Raw genomic sequence first — 15,209 nt, 5'->3', positions numbered from 1 at the left:
ACTCAGCACTGCGGAGGCAACCGTGTTGCGAAGATTACAGACGAACACCTACATAAATTTGCACACACTCCACCTGATCTACCCCACGGCATACAGAGACATATGCCCGTGGTGTGGAGCAACACCAACACTCTTTCACATCACGTGGGAGTGTGCAGAACACGGAGAAGAACACGAAACAAACGGCACGTGGAACGAATGGGAGGCGCTGCTGTCTAGCCCGGCCCTGGAAGATCAGCTACGACTGATCCAACGAGCTGAGCGCATGGCCCGTGCTAGTGGGGCCTTGGAATAGGGGCACCACCCTGCTGGACAAACTTCGTCTTTAACCCCCTACCCCCTCTGTGGACTGGGGTAGGAGCCTGTCCGGTTTCTGAATATAATAAAGTTTTACTACTACTACTATTACTTGCGAACTTTCCGAAAAGGCTGACATTAAAAGCTCATCTCCCTTGAAAACACCACTGGCGCTTTGTGAAAGTCCAGGAAAAAAGGACAGATCCATATACACATTGGATGCCAGCGCGCTCAACAAGCGTGTATCTGACGTTCCAATGTTTCACCGTTTCCGTTCACGACTAAGCGTTCACGAATAAGCGCTTTTCTCTTGTCATCTTCCCAGACCATTTCTTTCGCGGTGTTCTATTATCAGCAAGTATCAAATTGCCAAGATTAACTTTCTGCATACTTTAGATTAAGCAGTTAAGCAGGCGCCACCACCACGCAATGCTGTGTCTAATGATAATACTGCTGTGCCAAAATCGTAGCCTCCGAGATAACCTACAAAGAAGCTCTGATTCCGAAGGACAGGCGAATAGCAAAGTCCAGCGTGACGATGGCACGAGCGTGGTATGCCTAATTTGTTCAGCGTTTGTACACACAAGCGGTTTAAGAAGGACGAAATGAAGTCTAAGAAGATGTCGCACAAAATTCATTTAGCTTTTAACAAAGTTTTTGTTCGCAAACATTTGTGATCACGAAGCGCTGTCTAGAAGAGAATTTCTACAGCTTTCTAAAGGCATAATAATACTGTTTTAGGACATTTGAAGAATGAATTTTGTTACGCGTTATTAGACTAGCCCTTCTTGAGGTATGTCGCCGGATAATCATTCTCCGTCTTTTTCTTCTCTTAGATTTCCTAAACCTTTCTCTATATGGCAAATGCAGACCACCGGCACTACCTGATTACGCGCATCGCCATATCGTCGCAATAAAGTTAAGTTTCGCAAATTATGTTTCAGAACCATGAAGAACGTCTATTGGTGCCACCCTCATAGGGCTATTCGAAAAAAATGGCTGTAACATAAGCACAAGAAGAGGCCATAACGTACGGCGTAAAAATGTAACGCGTTAGCGTTAAGGGCCCCGTGTCGCCGAAAGTCCGGCGTCTGTCTCAGCGTCGGCGTTCGTGGCCAGGAAAATCATCCCGAACCACCCCGACCACGCTGACCTTCCGCGTGGCGCAGAGGCGCTGGCGAACTGAGTGAATTTCACAAAGTGAAATGTGTCAGAGGAATCGTAAAGTACGACTTAACCACAACCTACAGGTATGACAGCGTCGGATTGCATTTTGAATATACGAGAAAACATAATTCTATTACGTGGAAACTCAAGCACCAACGCCCTTTTTAGCATTTCTACAATTCATACAGCAGCACACCAATGTCGGTGTTCCTTACAAAAAAAAATGTCACAGTTTCGCCCTAAGGGCGAAGCAATGAATGCGATAGCAACACAGCAATCTCATACGAAGTAAGGTGAGCGGCTTTGGTAGCAACAACACGCAGAACTGTTGTCGACGCCATCGGCGTTTTGCCCGCGTTAGCTCAAAATGCGTGCGGCGTTGGTGACTGTTGCTGGAGCCTCTGATATAAATAGGCACTTGGTGCCGCAGCTAAACGTCGCCTCCCTTCCCTCCCCCTCCCCCACGGCCTCTCGCGCGTCTGAAGAAGGCGCGTTTGCTCTACATATATGGTGATTGTAAAGGAGAAAAGAGACGCTTACTTCAGCAGGCCTTAAGCGAGGACGGCGCAGAACGCGCGTTTGTTCTCCGCCGTGCGTTCACTCCCCGTGAAAGCGCGCGTCCCTCGCGCCCTTTCACTCGCACATACAGCGTTCGGCGCGCGGCGACGATTTCATCTCCAAATGACGTCATACGGAACCTCACGGCGACGGCGACGGCGACGGCGACAGCGACGGCGACGGCGACGGCGACGCCGACGGCAGAAATCTGCTTTTGAGTGTCCATATAATTGCTATCGCAATAATACGATCCTGATGGCGCACGCCTCCTCGGCAGCGGAGCGCTGAGGCGAAGGTGCAGAAAAAAGAAAGCTGCGTTGCCGGGAAGCCTGACAAACAGTCAGGGAGCTTTCAATGCTATCGCGTTCTAGTCTTAAAAGCGAAGCTTAAGCGTCCTCCAAATTTTGCTTACAGGAACAAATACATCGTCCTCTGGACGCGTGCATTTCTGTCGGTTCGTAACTATTTGACGTCGTGGAAAAATAAGTCTTCAGTGGCGTACGTTAATGCGTGCTGACAAAATTACAAAACGCCCATAACCTGGTCCGTCCCAACAATTTTTACAGCGAAGCTGTTAAGGAATAGTTCTCCCAGGATCATGTCCGCGTGTAGAAAAAAAAAATGTGGTTGATCCCTCTTATATAGGAATCGGTATAGAACACGAAAGTGAAACGTGTCTTCACAGAAGTAGTGTAATGTTTATTTAACATTGATATATAATGTCTATTGGTGTTTTGTGGCTAAAGCGCCCTTAGGCGTTGATGCACCCACGCTGACGCCTGGTGGCACGTCTCCTCCATCACGACTACCAACGTCGATGACCATGAGCAACCGTCGTGCATATGGAAGCTGCACTACGCTGCACACGCTAGCACAACGCGAAAGACGAAGCACGTAACTGACACACTAATACAACGCGCAAGACAAAGCACGTAACTGAATCGTCACCGAGTCAAATCAGCGCGTACAGCGCGTCGTAATTGCAGCCTCCGCGATCAACTTCAGAAACATTTTCAGAGCTAATTGCGGAGGCCACGCTCCGCTGTGCTGAGTACGGTGAACGCCACCTAAGTGGCGTTGGTAGTGCTTCTTGATGCCAGCGTCCCTTCGAATGCTGGCATCGAGGCGTCGTAGTGCTGAGACCACCGAAGCGTTCACTGTCGGTGCGCGTTAGTGTCATAATGCAGTACTTCTGTTTTCTGCTCGTAGGCGGCGGCACCGCCCCGAGCAAGAGCGCGGGTACACGGAGGAGTGTTAGATATATAAGGCGCGTCTGTGTAGCTCTCTGCAAATGCGTTTGTGGCGCAATGGGTTAAACGCTCGGCGATCTATCGTCGCGGACCGAGAGGTCGTGGGTTCGATTTCCAAATTTTGCATGTTTGTGGAACTTTTTCTTCTGGTTTCTTTCTTTGTATTATGTTCTATGACGTATTTCCGTGACGGAAATACGTCAGTGAAGTCTTGGTGGACCCCGGAATAAAACACTTTCGTGTTAAAAATGTCACAGTTTCGCCCTAAGGGCGAAGCAATGAATGCGATAGCAACACAGCAATGTCATACGAAGTAAGGTGAGCGGCTTTGGTAGCAACAACACGCAGAACTGTTGTCGACGCCATCGGCGTTTTGCCCGCGTTAGCTCAAAATGCGTGCGGCGTTGGTGACTGTTGCTGGAGCCTCTCATATAAATAGGCACTTGGTGCCGCAGCTAAACGTCGCGTCCCTTCCTTCCCCCTCCCCCACGGCCTCTCGCGCGTCTGAAGAAGGCGCGTTGCTCTACATATATGGTGATTGTAAGGAGAAACGAGACGCCTAATTCTGCAGCCCTTAAGCGAGCACGGCGCAGAACGCGCGTTTGTTCTCCGCCGTGCGTTCACTCCCCGTGAAAGACGCGCCCCTCGCGCCCTTTCACTCGCACATACAGCGTTCGGCGCGCGGCGACGATTTCATCTCCAAATGACGTCATACGGAACCTCACGGCGACGGCGACGGCGACGCCGACGGCAGAAATCTGCTTTTGAGTGTCCATATAATTGCTATCGCAATAAAACTTCATCATCAGCATTGGTTCGAGCGTTGTTGTCTTTTTCCGCAGCGGGCACGTTGGCGCCCCTCGGTTTGCACTCGTACCCGTGCTCCCGCGTTCGTTGTCGTCGTCTGCTTCTACAGTTGGCTGCGTTGCCGCTAATCATTCCAGCGTAGAATTTCACATCTCTTTTGTCGTTGTAATGGGGAGGCCTCGTTTACGGAGTATGAGCCATTGCTTAAGGCGGTATGAGCCATTCATGAGCAACTAACGACGTGTCTTAACGCGTTTGAGCAACGCCGCCGCGAACGCGCTCGGGAAAGGGCTCGTAGTCGACGTGCCGATTCTACCGTGAGGGCTTCCGAAGCCCAGACGAAAGGTCAGCTAAGAGCCGCGGACCCTGAGTTGAGAGAGCATGATGTTGAGGCCAAACTTCAGTGAAAAGCCGCCGACCCCGAGTTGCGGGAGCGCAATGTTGAGGCCAAACGTCAGCGTCGTCTTGCCCTCCAAAAAGCCGACAACGGTGGTGCACACCTCGGCAACACTAGCGCCAACTGCCGCTGTGCGACAGCCAGGTTTCAACTCGTGTTTCTCTACCGGAACGTTCATGATAGACATGTTCGGTTGGGTGATGCCCAACGACGATAGGCCCATTCTTATCGTGAGGGCAATATTCACTACTGCAGACCCACCACAGTCACAACTTCGCTGCCTTCCATCTTCACAGTAGTGGAAGGGCTCTGACTTTTCTTTTAAAAGGAAGCTTACTTGCCTAGCTGCCTAGCTGCCTAGCTGCATGTCTCTGGCACGCGTGAGTTGGTCCTTTACAACTTGCTGAAGACTCATCGTACACATGTCAATATAATCCTGACGTTGGTGTTTGCTGTGGGATGCTTTCTCTGCAACTCAGTGTTGAACCTAGTGTGTCAACGTGATATATTTCTTGTCGCCAAGTTTTGTGTATCGATCGTTCTGATCTGCACCGCTTTCACGAAAGGTGCATTAGAACATCAAATATATAGCCACTTCCAACACTGACATTACATTCATTTTGCCTCGTAGCGTTGCTACCTATGCAGTGCGTGGCCTATAATTAAAAAGTATTAACGCAAACCCTCCAGAGTTTCTGAGAACCAGAGAAAGCTAGCGCCACCGACTCCAGCAATATTACCGCGTTAACTGCGCATACCAATCCGTCATATAGGGCATATCCACATGTACCCGCCACATCTAACTTTTGTTCTTTTCGAATTCGAGAAACAACCAGTCAAGCAGTCAAGTGAACCTTTTCGCGCGCGCTAATGTTATAAGTTAAGCTTTGCATACTTTTACAGTAGAATAGGTACAGTTGCGTACTTGCAAAAGGCTTATATATATATATATATATATATATATGCGCGTGATCTCCGTAACGCACGAGAACAGGTGTTCAGTTGTTTTCACTAAAGCACAATAGCGTCTCTATGGCGCCGAAATCTTTTCAATCCTCACGCAATTCTAATTCAAAGTATCATTTAATGGCGGCACATGTGGGGATGAGTCGAGTCTTCGTGTCTCCGCATTCTTAGGGCTTTCCAAAAACTCTGCATTTTGGAAAGAATCTAATGCAAAGGCAATACACAGTGACGGGGGCAGGTGAAGCAGCGACGAGGCAGGCGAAATATTCAAGTGCAAGACCTTCAGAAACGAGTTTCGTGCCAAGCAGGACTAACACACGGGCGAACTAAAGTCCTTTGAAATAAACTCCTTTACATGGCGCTGAATGAGCCCTTACGAAAAGGAGTTTCGCTTGTGACACGCGGTACTGCGCGGTCTCTTTTATGCGGGCGAAGCTGCCCGAGACAAATTTGGTGATGCCACGGCGGCGACGTCAGCGACGGAGCCACTTGCATTCGTTTGAAACTATGACTGCCATAATAGTTCACGGCGAGATATAGTCTGCAAACTGTAAGAAACATTTCGGAAGCAATAAAATTATCACCAAGACTACCAAGTAATACAACAACCAACCTATCGAGGCGCTGCTCACGAGGACACACCTCTAAGCTCAAAAAATAGTTCGGGTCTCTCCCTTTTTGCAAGGGATCCTTACCAGAAAGGTCCTGTGTCACCTCGTGTGATCTCCTTTACTGTAGATGTTCCTTAGTTAAAAGGGCTTTGCAGTGAACGTGTGTCACTGGTATTAGCGTGGCAAGGCCTAAATAACTTTATCATCGCACGGGAGTACTCTGTTCTGTGCACATCATTTGTGTCTGTGTGCGTATGTGTGTATGTGCGTATGTGTGGACGTCGATCAATTAAGGTGCGTCTGTGTGCGCGTGCGTGTGTTTTATCTTTTCCTTGATTGTTTTGCTGTTTGCTCCTTTACCGATCGTAAGGTGACGTTGCATTTTGCTAAAAAGATTAATGTTGGTTAAGCGATACGCGCCTTTGATGACCTTTTAAACGTTACAGTGAATCTCTGTGTCCGAGGCACGTACCAGTAAACACGGTCGGCTTTTCGGTTCTAGTCCTCGTGCCACATACCTGTAGAAATTTAGTGGTACTGCGATTGATAAATATATGCTACACCGCTGGTACACTGCTTTAATGTGGTACAACGCAGTGTTTTCAGCCCTGATCCTTTTGTTTGTCATTGGAAAAATCAGTGTCGACTATGTCACTGCAGTCTATTGTTTCACTAAGGAACAAATAAATGGCGCTTGTTTTTAGATGTAAATCATTGCCTTCGCATTGTTTCTGTATCGAGTGGCGGAAAATATTTTTTACATCCGAGGCGTTACATTGCTGTGAGAAACCATGCATTCTTGGAAGCTGTGTCATTCCCACAAACATGTCGTTCACTGACTTGTGTTGCATATGAATGTGTGTTGCATATGACTTGTGTGGCTTTGAAAAGGTCATCGAATGACGTGCATGCAGGCCAAACCCCGCAATTATGGTGTAGATCCTCCTCCCCACCCAAAGCTCGAAAAAGCACAGGCCGTCACTTACAGACAGTTGCAGACTAGAACATACATCACACCAGCAACACTAAGCAGGATCAACCTTGACCTTCATACTGAATGCCCACACTGCGGCCACGAATACAACAATTTCGAACGCATGATCTGGATGTGCCCTGCCAGTCCTCCTGAGACTCAGCGCTCAGACGCACAGAGCTCATCGCTCATCTCAAGGCTGTCCAGAGCAACGTTTATAGATACTTTTTCAGTTCCGTATCTCCGCGCCGCGCCCATGGAGAGAAGGCGGCCTGTCGCGATTCTCGCCACGGCGGCGCTGCGGTTACGGGTTGCGCTAGGAGAGCGAGCGTCGTCTGCTACCGGGCAGCGTTTCGCCGCGGCCCCATCTCAGGTTCTTCCCAATTCTGGCTGTGTATTGCAAAAGAAATAACTGTTCTGGGAAAGTTGCTCTGCATGTTTTGCGGCTATTCCAGTTCACGATTTATTTGAAATGGGCCGTATTGCGCAAGGAGTAATTTGTACGCCCAGGGATTTTGAGCGGGGGTTAAAATATCAAGGACAGCGTTTTAAACGAACGATCGCGCAGCAGTGGCTGTCAAGTGTGCACACGAATTCACTTGCCATGCCAATCGTGCGAATCTATTGCAGCACGAATGGTACTTCCTTACAGCCGTGCGGAACAACTGTTTTCTTTCTGATAGACATCCGAATAGCTTAGCTTCTGAGCCTCAGGAGCTGGCTGCCCGCTTCAAGTTCAGCGACTCCGCAACTCGGAACCATCGAGTGCTACCTTGTATTCTTCCATCCGAAATGCTCCACGCTCATTCTACTTTAAAGAAATATTCGACATGGGCTTATTCAATACGTATTTATCGCGATGCACACGCAGTACACAGTGATTGTATGAGCATGATCCGTGCGCGAACACGAGGACGAAGAAAAGAACCAACTAGCCCAAGGTCAAACCTTGAAGCGGCTCAGCTTCTCACTGAGCCGCTTCACTTCCCGCTTTTTGCGCTCACGCGCTGCGGTGGCACGAATCAATCGCTTCCTCAGCACACAAGCTGCGACAGGGACCTTCCTCCTTGCTGGCGTAGATGTCTTCTTCTTCAGGCTCTTATTCAAAGTGACGTACATATTGCAGACACGTTTGTCTCATCCGTCAAAACTGAGCAGTCTTTGTGGAACAATGTGCTTCCAACTTTCCCCCCTACTCTGATGGTGGCAACATCACTGCAAGAGTAGCCTAGGCAAAATTGTTTGTTGTGTACAATCTGCAGCAGGGCTTCTAGATCTTGCAGAAAACGAATCTCTACATCAAACGACGACTGTCGGAGCAGCCTCCCATTTGCGTGGACAACATAGGTGATATCGTCCCGCACAACGACGCTCTTCAGGATTGTGTACGCCCCCGCTTTCATTCCGGCCGCGTAAAAAACAATCTGTCGACGCTGCCCTGGTTCTTCTTCGAGTACTGCCATTGTCCAGTTGGCTGGGAGCCGTATTGACGCACTATTCTCGACAATCTGAGCAAAATTGTTGCACTGCAGGGGAACAGGCGCCTCATGGTTAAACAGTTCCTCTGGTCGCTCCGTAGGCAAATGCGCTTCATTTGTGGTCACATCGTGCGTAGATGCTGCCTTTCTCTTTTTCGGAGATCGCCGCCCAGTCTCCTTTCTGGACAAGTAACTGGGAAGGTTGGGAAAGTTAACGGCGACTGCACCTTCCTTCAATGCCCAGTACGCCTGGTCGATCTCGACGACTTCACTGTTGATAACATGCCTAAACGTTTTGGAAATGTCCGCTTCGAGAAAATGAACGTCACAAACCTTGCTGGTTTTGCTTAGCTCTTTGTCCGCGCGAGGAATAGCTCTTTTCTCTTTACTGAGAAGCTCCGGATCCGATGGCGGCGCAGAAAAGTGACGCTTCTGAGTGTTGCTTCTGTACCCGCTGGTACAGCCAGGTGCGAAGCAGGTTGGCATTGCGCTAAGCCCAGCACATCAGATAAAACACAGCGTGTTGACGGAGTCACCAAATGCTTCCGTCCGCGGCCGCACTGTTCAATAGCCCCACAAACCGAACGCACTGAAAGGGCAAGGTTCTCGCACAGGGCTCAAGACAAACGCAAGCGAATAGAATCGTGTAAAGGGGACAAGCAACTGCGTCACTGAATAAAGAACCAAACTGCGCCGCAACTGGCGAACGCCGCCACGACGTTCGGGCGAACGCCGTGAACGCTGCCGCCGACACCGCGCAACCCGCGACCGCAGCGCCCTCTCAGCGCCTAGGAAGAAATCACGCCCGCCTGGGAAGGCGGAGTTCCAGAACTGAAAAAGTATCTATAAACGTTGGTCCAGAGGGCCCGGGCCGTCGCCGAAGGAATCTGTCTGCCGGCCCCGACCTGGGTGGAGCCGCCGGATTGGTTGGCCGGGCCTCCGGCCCCGCTTTAATTCTTTCTTCTCAGGACCAAAATAAAGTTCGTACTCACTCACTCGTAGGAAGCCGTCAGTTTCAAAACGTATGCACTTGAAGATGTTAAGTTTAGAAGCCTCTCATGGCAGGTATGGAGACTGATGCATCTTCCGAATGCAGACTTGCTTTTCAAGTCCTTCATTTCGGCATGCCAACGGGCAGCCTCAAACACACTGATCACTTAACGTAGCTCGCACGCCCATTCAAACAATTGGCGCCCGGTTACACGTGCACATTGAATATTCACTCGTTCATCGCCGCCACTCGATAACCACACCACGTGTAACATATTAGACAGTTTTAGCAGAGCGCCGCTTACGCTCCGCTCCGCTCAGATTTCACGCTCTGGGGTACTGCAGCGAACTGCGTAGATTTTGCTTTTGATAAGCGCGTCTTGCCGAGACGTGAGCGACGCGCTATCAACTCGGCTGCAAAACGACGAAGAAGCCAAGTAGACACTCTGTCACGCTCCGCTCAGTCGGCTTTGTAGCGGAGCGAGGGATGCGGTCTTCGTTCCGCTGACGGTATGAGCGTTGTGCGCAAGCGCACTGTCGTTCCCGCTAAGCGGTTGTGTGGCATTTGCTAGCATATGCCAGTCTGAGCGGAGTGGACAGCAGTTAGGGTAATTACCCTAAATATTTTTAATTAGTCTTTGGGACTCTTGAATTACTCTTGATTACTTTTGGCTACTTGGTGCTGAATTCACTTTACATGCTTTATTGAACGGTAGAGGTGTAGTACGCCGCTTTCTGATTTTAGCTACCGCAAGTGTTGTTGACGAGGGTCCCATTCCACGACTAATGAGCCTGTTAAGCCTTTCGCTTTAAAAGTCGCCGATGCCCATTAACGCGCATGCACGAGCACTTATGCTCCATCGCGTGCACACGCGCGCACGCAGCGTTTTAGAGACCGAATCCGCACAGCACCTCTGTGACAACGCTAAAAGGCACCCAACGCTATTCTTTTGAAGCAAGGCAACGCCTATTAACGCGACAGCGTTAAGGGCCCCGTGTCGCGAAAATTCGGTGTCGGTGTCGGCGTCGGCTTTGGCGCCCGCGGCCGAGAAAATCATCCCCAACCACGAAGGCCCTCCAAATATATTTAGGTATGCCACACCATTTTATCATTAATGTTGCTCATACCTTGTCTTGCATTCTTGGCAAAGCTATTCCTCGGAATTCTGGAGAATGACAATCCCCCCAAAAATTGTCATAAAACAAAACACCCACAGCGCTTGCCTTTTATGTTAAATCTTCTCAGACTGAAATATTGAAAGCACGAAACAAAAACACCGCACATCCACGGGGTGAATGATGATGAGTGGGCGAAGCTCCGGAGGGAATCGTCGGTAAACCGTGAATCTTCCGTGTAATTCGCCCAGTCTCGCCGCTCTAAATCGAACGATTGACTTCCACCAATGACACGCGCCATATGTGACGTCATTCCTATTTTATAACAGCGCCCTTCATTATAATTGCACCATCTCCCGCTTAAGGGGACGCTAGCACAAACGCGTTAGAAACGGGCAGTACTCTAACGGGGAAACGCCACAGCGTCTTACGCAGCCGTTTACACATGCCGGAACGTGCACCGCGTTTTACGACGCCATCAGCGTTTATGAATACGGGGGTAAGGCGGAGAGGCCACAGCGTCTTACAGCAGCTTCTTACACGGGCCGTAACGCGCTAGCACAAACGCGTTAGAAACGCGCAGTCTTTCGTTAATGTTGGGTATTTATTGCCATCGGGGTGCGTGAGTCCATGTGCGCTTCGTGGCGTAGTGGTTAGCGCCGCGCGTTGAGAAGCGAGGGGTCCCTGGTTCGATTCCGCTACGGACACAACTTTCGGAATTTTATTTTCTCATAACAGTAGACGTGGCTACCTACTACGACGACTACTCTACTACAGAGGAGGGACAGACCCACACCCTAAGGAGCTTCACGCCTAAAACGCAAACCTGAAAATTATGCTTTTTTTTTTTTTGGCGCGGCTATGCAATATCTTCGGGATCGCCCCCTGCAAGAGGCCGCGTTTCTACCAGAAAGCTGGCCTTCGTGCATAGCGTTCGCCGTCAGTGTTTCCCGGTAACCATTACGGTTGCTTTAGCTGCAGTTGTAGGGAAACGTTAGAAGCAGTCAAGGATCTTTGAATGCTATCGCGTTCCACTCTTAAAGGCGAAACTTTAGCGTCCTCCCAATTTTGTTTAGATGCACTGGGGAGAGAGGCGAGCTTGCTTGGGAGGCCGCGCATGTGCAGACCCTGACACTATATACTTTTTCACTGGTGCGCTCCGCCTTCGAGCGGCCACCGGTCCGGCATTCCGAGTTATTTTGGGGGCACCTGTAGAAGTACGCAGTCATTCACAGCAAAATAACGAAAAAAACGCGTGACGCTTTTCGGTGCATGTTTTCACTTTCTTGCTTGGTCAGTCGAAACACTGTTCACATCTGGTCGTAGTAACGATAACGTGTCCTCAGTTTTCGTCGCAGAAACAATTCTGTTGGTGATTTTGCCGTTAAAGTATGCGGCGTCGAGCGGTGCGAGAACAAGAGGTTATCTGGCCGTTATTTTTCTTTGATCGTGCACTAACTGCTTGAGTAGAGCCTTAAAGCGCGAGACACACGGTCCGATTCGGTGTCCGATCCGGCGTCCGACGCGCCGGAACCGAGGCGTTTTGCCGTGCCTAAGCGCCGGATCGGCATGCCCGGCTTGCGACAAACTGGACAGATTTTCACCGTCCGACGCGTCCGACAATAGCACCGTCGTTTGGCCGCAGCCAATGACAGCGCGCCTGGCATGTGACGTTCTCTAACGCTCCCTCCAGAGAGGCGGGGGCGGCGGGCCGGTTTCTCGTCGCCTCTTTTTTTTTTTTTTTTTTTTTTTTCAAGCCGGCTGCAACAGCCTTGCTACAATTCGTTTCTGACACGAAATAGTTACCAGTTCAGTAAAATTCTCTCGAACCTGTTCCTGTTCTGCAAAACAGCGCCTAGTACTAGCACCCAGCTACTTGCGAGATCGGCCGGGAGCCGCGATGCGACAGCATTTCGCAGATAGACAGCACACACCGACTGTCTGAGCGAGGCTACTCGCTTAGCTTGCACGCTTGCCCTTCGCATCGACGGCGTCGAGTAATCCAAGTGTATTTAATTACGGGTAACCTACGTGTACAGTGTTAATCGTGTTGGCAAAAATAAGCGCACTTCGACGAGCTCGGACTGGATCGCAAGAGCCGTCGGCCGTGGCGTCCGCCGAGCTAGGCCTACTGGCCCTATCGCTGGCTGTCGGCGGAGCCGTCAGTGGAGAACACACCGCTGCGAAGTGCTTTGTCGTTCGCAAAGACGTAATTTTAGTGACAGTGTTCGCGTAAAGCGAAGCCGCATTGCGAAAGTTGCTTATTTTGTATTTCTCGCCGAGGATACGAAGTCTTCCGAGCGTACAAGCTGGGGCGCAAGATCTGGGCGGAGCTTAAGCGCCGCTCGCTCGTTCGGATGCCCGTCCCGTGTGCCCCGAATCGTCGTATGCCGCATGCCGGAGCATGCGGCGTCGCACATCGCATCGGACGCCGAATCGTACCGTGTGTCTCCTGCTTAAGTCTTAGTTGTTTGCACCACTCGCTCAGCCGCACCGTTAGATTGTGGATGATATCGTGGATTGAACGTGTGCTTAAACGTCATTTACTTGGCGGAAAGTTTGAAACCAAGCTGCGTGCAACTGAGGCCCGTTATTTGTGACCACTTCCCAGGGCAACCCGTGTGACGCGAACAAGTAACGTACAACCTCGAATATTTTTGTAGCTGTTGTCGACTGCATAATTTTCACTTCTAACCACTTTGATAAAGAAACTACTGTAATAAGGAACATTTGCGACTCCTTTTCTGGAAAATCGAAGTGGACCCTTTGCCATAGGTTTTCCCAGATCTTCCATGGAAACAAACCAGCTGGTTGCGTTGCGGAAAGGACTGCCTGGCAAATGCTGCACTTGCGCACAACCTGTTGAAAGGCATCATCGATAACAGGCCACAAGACCATTGACCATGCTATAGCCTTCATTTTCGTTATTTCTAGGTGTTGCTCATGTATAAGTGCTAGGACTACCGTCTTCAAGTTTTCAGGAACGACAACCCGGTTAGTCCAAGCAATACAGCCCTTGTCAACAGTGAGCTCAAAGCGGCGAACCCAAAATGACTAATTCATCACTGACTTTTGGCCAACCATGCCATATCATGTTCCGAACAACTCGGAGCAAACTGTCACGCCCTGTTGCGATTCACTGTCAGTGGCGCATGTGACACTGTAGAGAAATAACAAATCGTGTCTTCTTCCTGTTTCCTACCTCCAACAGTGGCAGTCGTGACAAAGCATCACCATGAGTGATGGCCGTATACGCCTTATGCGTAGTTTTGTAACAACAGTCTGCCAGAAATGTCAGCCATCTGTGCACCCTGGTGGTCACCACGGCACGGCAGTGTCGGTGTGGGTAGAACAGCACCGTCGGTGGTTGGTGGTCCATTATAACTTCAAATTCTTTGCAATTATTATATTTGTGGAAGTTTTTCACTCGAAAGACGATGCTGAGTGCCTCTTTTAAAGTGAAGCTATATATGGCTAGGCGAAATCGCCTGTCCACAGAAAACTACCATCATCAGCATTGGCTCGAGCGTCGTTGTCTTCTTCTGCAGTTGGCTTGTCTCGTGCTCGTGCTCGGCACACGCTCGAGCACTGCTCCCGAGTTCGTCGCCGTCGTCTGCTTCCACAGCTGACTGCGTTGCCGCTAATCATTCCAGAGTAGAATTTCACTTCACTTCTGTCACCGTAATAGGGAGGCCGCGTTTACGGGGGTATGAGCCATTCATTGCCTTACGTAACGGACAGATTTAATTTTGAAGCAATGTAATTTCGAAGAATCGCAAGCGGCAATGGGGCGGGCGAATGCTGCTAACCACGCAGCTGAGCAAACTCGAGACATCGAACGCAAGAGACGATGGTGGACGGTGGGCATACCGTCAGTGACTTCGTTCTCTCCGTCGCAGCCGAACGTGTGTGTAACCTCATAATTGAGAAATACTTTAATGAATCCTCGGGATTTGCCCAGTGATAAACACCGGGGCCACACGTTTCAGCTTTGCTGGTTAACCATCTTCACGGAGTGGAAGGGCCACCGAATTCTTTCTATTTGTCCGCTGTTACACTCCGACACCGACAGCGATCTTAACGCGAAATCAATAGGCTTCTCTTCGCCATTGACGACATGAGATAGTATGGTTCCTAAGCCATACTCGGAAGCGTCACACACAAGCTAATTTTCTATCGCCATATCACATATCTCAAGCACACTTTCATCCATCAAAAACCTTTTACACTTGTTGAAATCATCGTTGCTTTCACGATACCAGCGCCACGTGGTCTCCCTGCGAAGCAAGTTATGCACAGGCTCCAATACCATAGCTACATTTGGCAAGAATTTTGTGTAAGAAGTGAGTAAACCCAAGAAGGCCTTTATTTGTGTGACGTTGTCCGGTTTGGGCGCATTCCTTTTGGCCCTTACCTTGTCACTGGTTGGACGTAACCCATTCTCAACTACTTCGTGTCCCAAATTATGTTACTCTTTGTTGGAACAAATTGCACTTTTTGGCATTACCCTAGATGCTGTGGATCAGCCGCTTGGGCACTTGCTCAACTCTTTCACGGCAATGATCATATCTTCCTCCTGTTATGATGACATCGTCAAAA

This window comes from Dermacentor silvarum, chromosome 7 (genome assembly GCF_013339745.2).
Source record: "Dermacentor silvarum isolate Dsil-2018 chromosome 7, BIME_Dsil_1.4, whole genome shotgun sequence".
Taxonomy (NCBI): Eukaryota; Metazoa; Arthropoda; class Arachnida; order Ixodida; family Ixodidae; genus Dermacentor; species Dermacentor silvarum.
The sequence above is the reverse complement of the archived record's forward strand: the minus strand, read 5'-3'. Positions refer to the sequence as shown.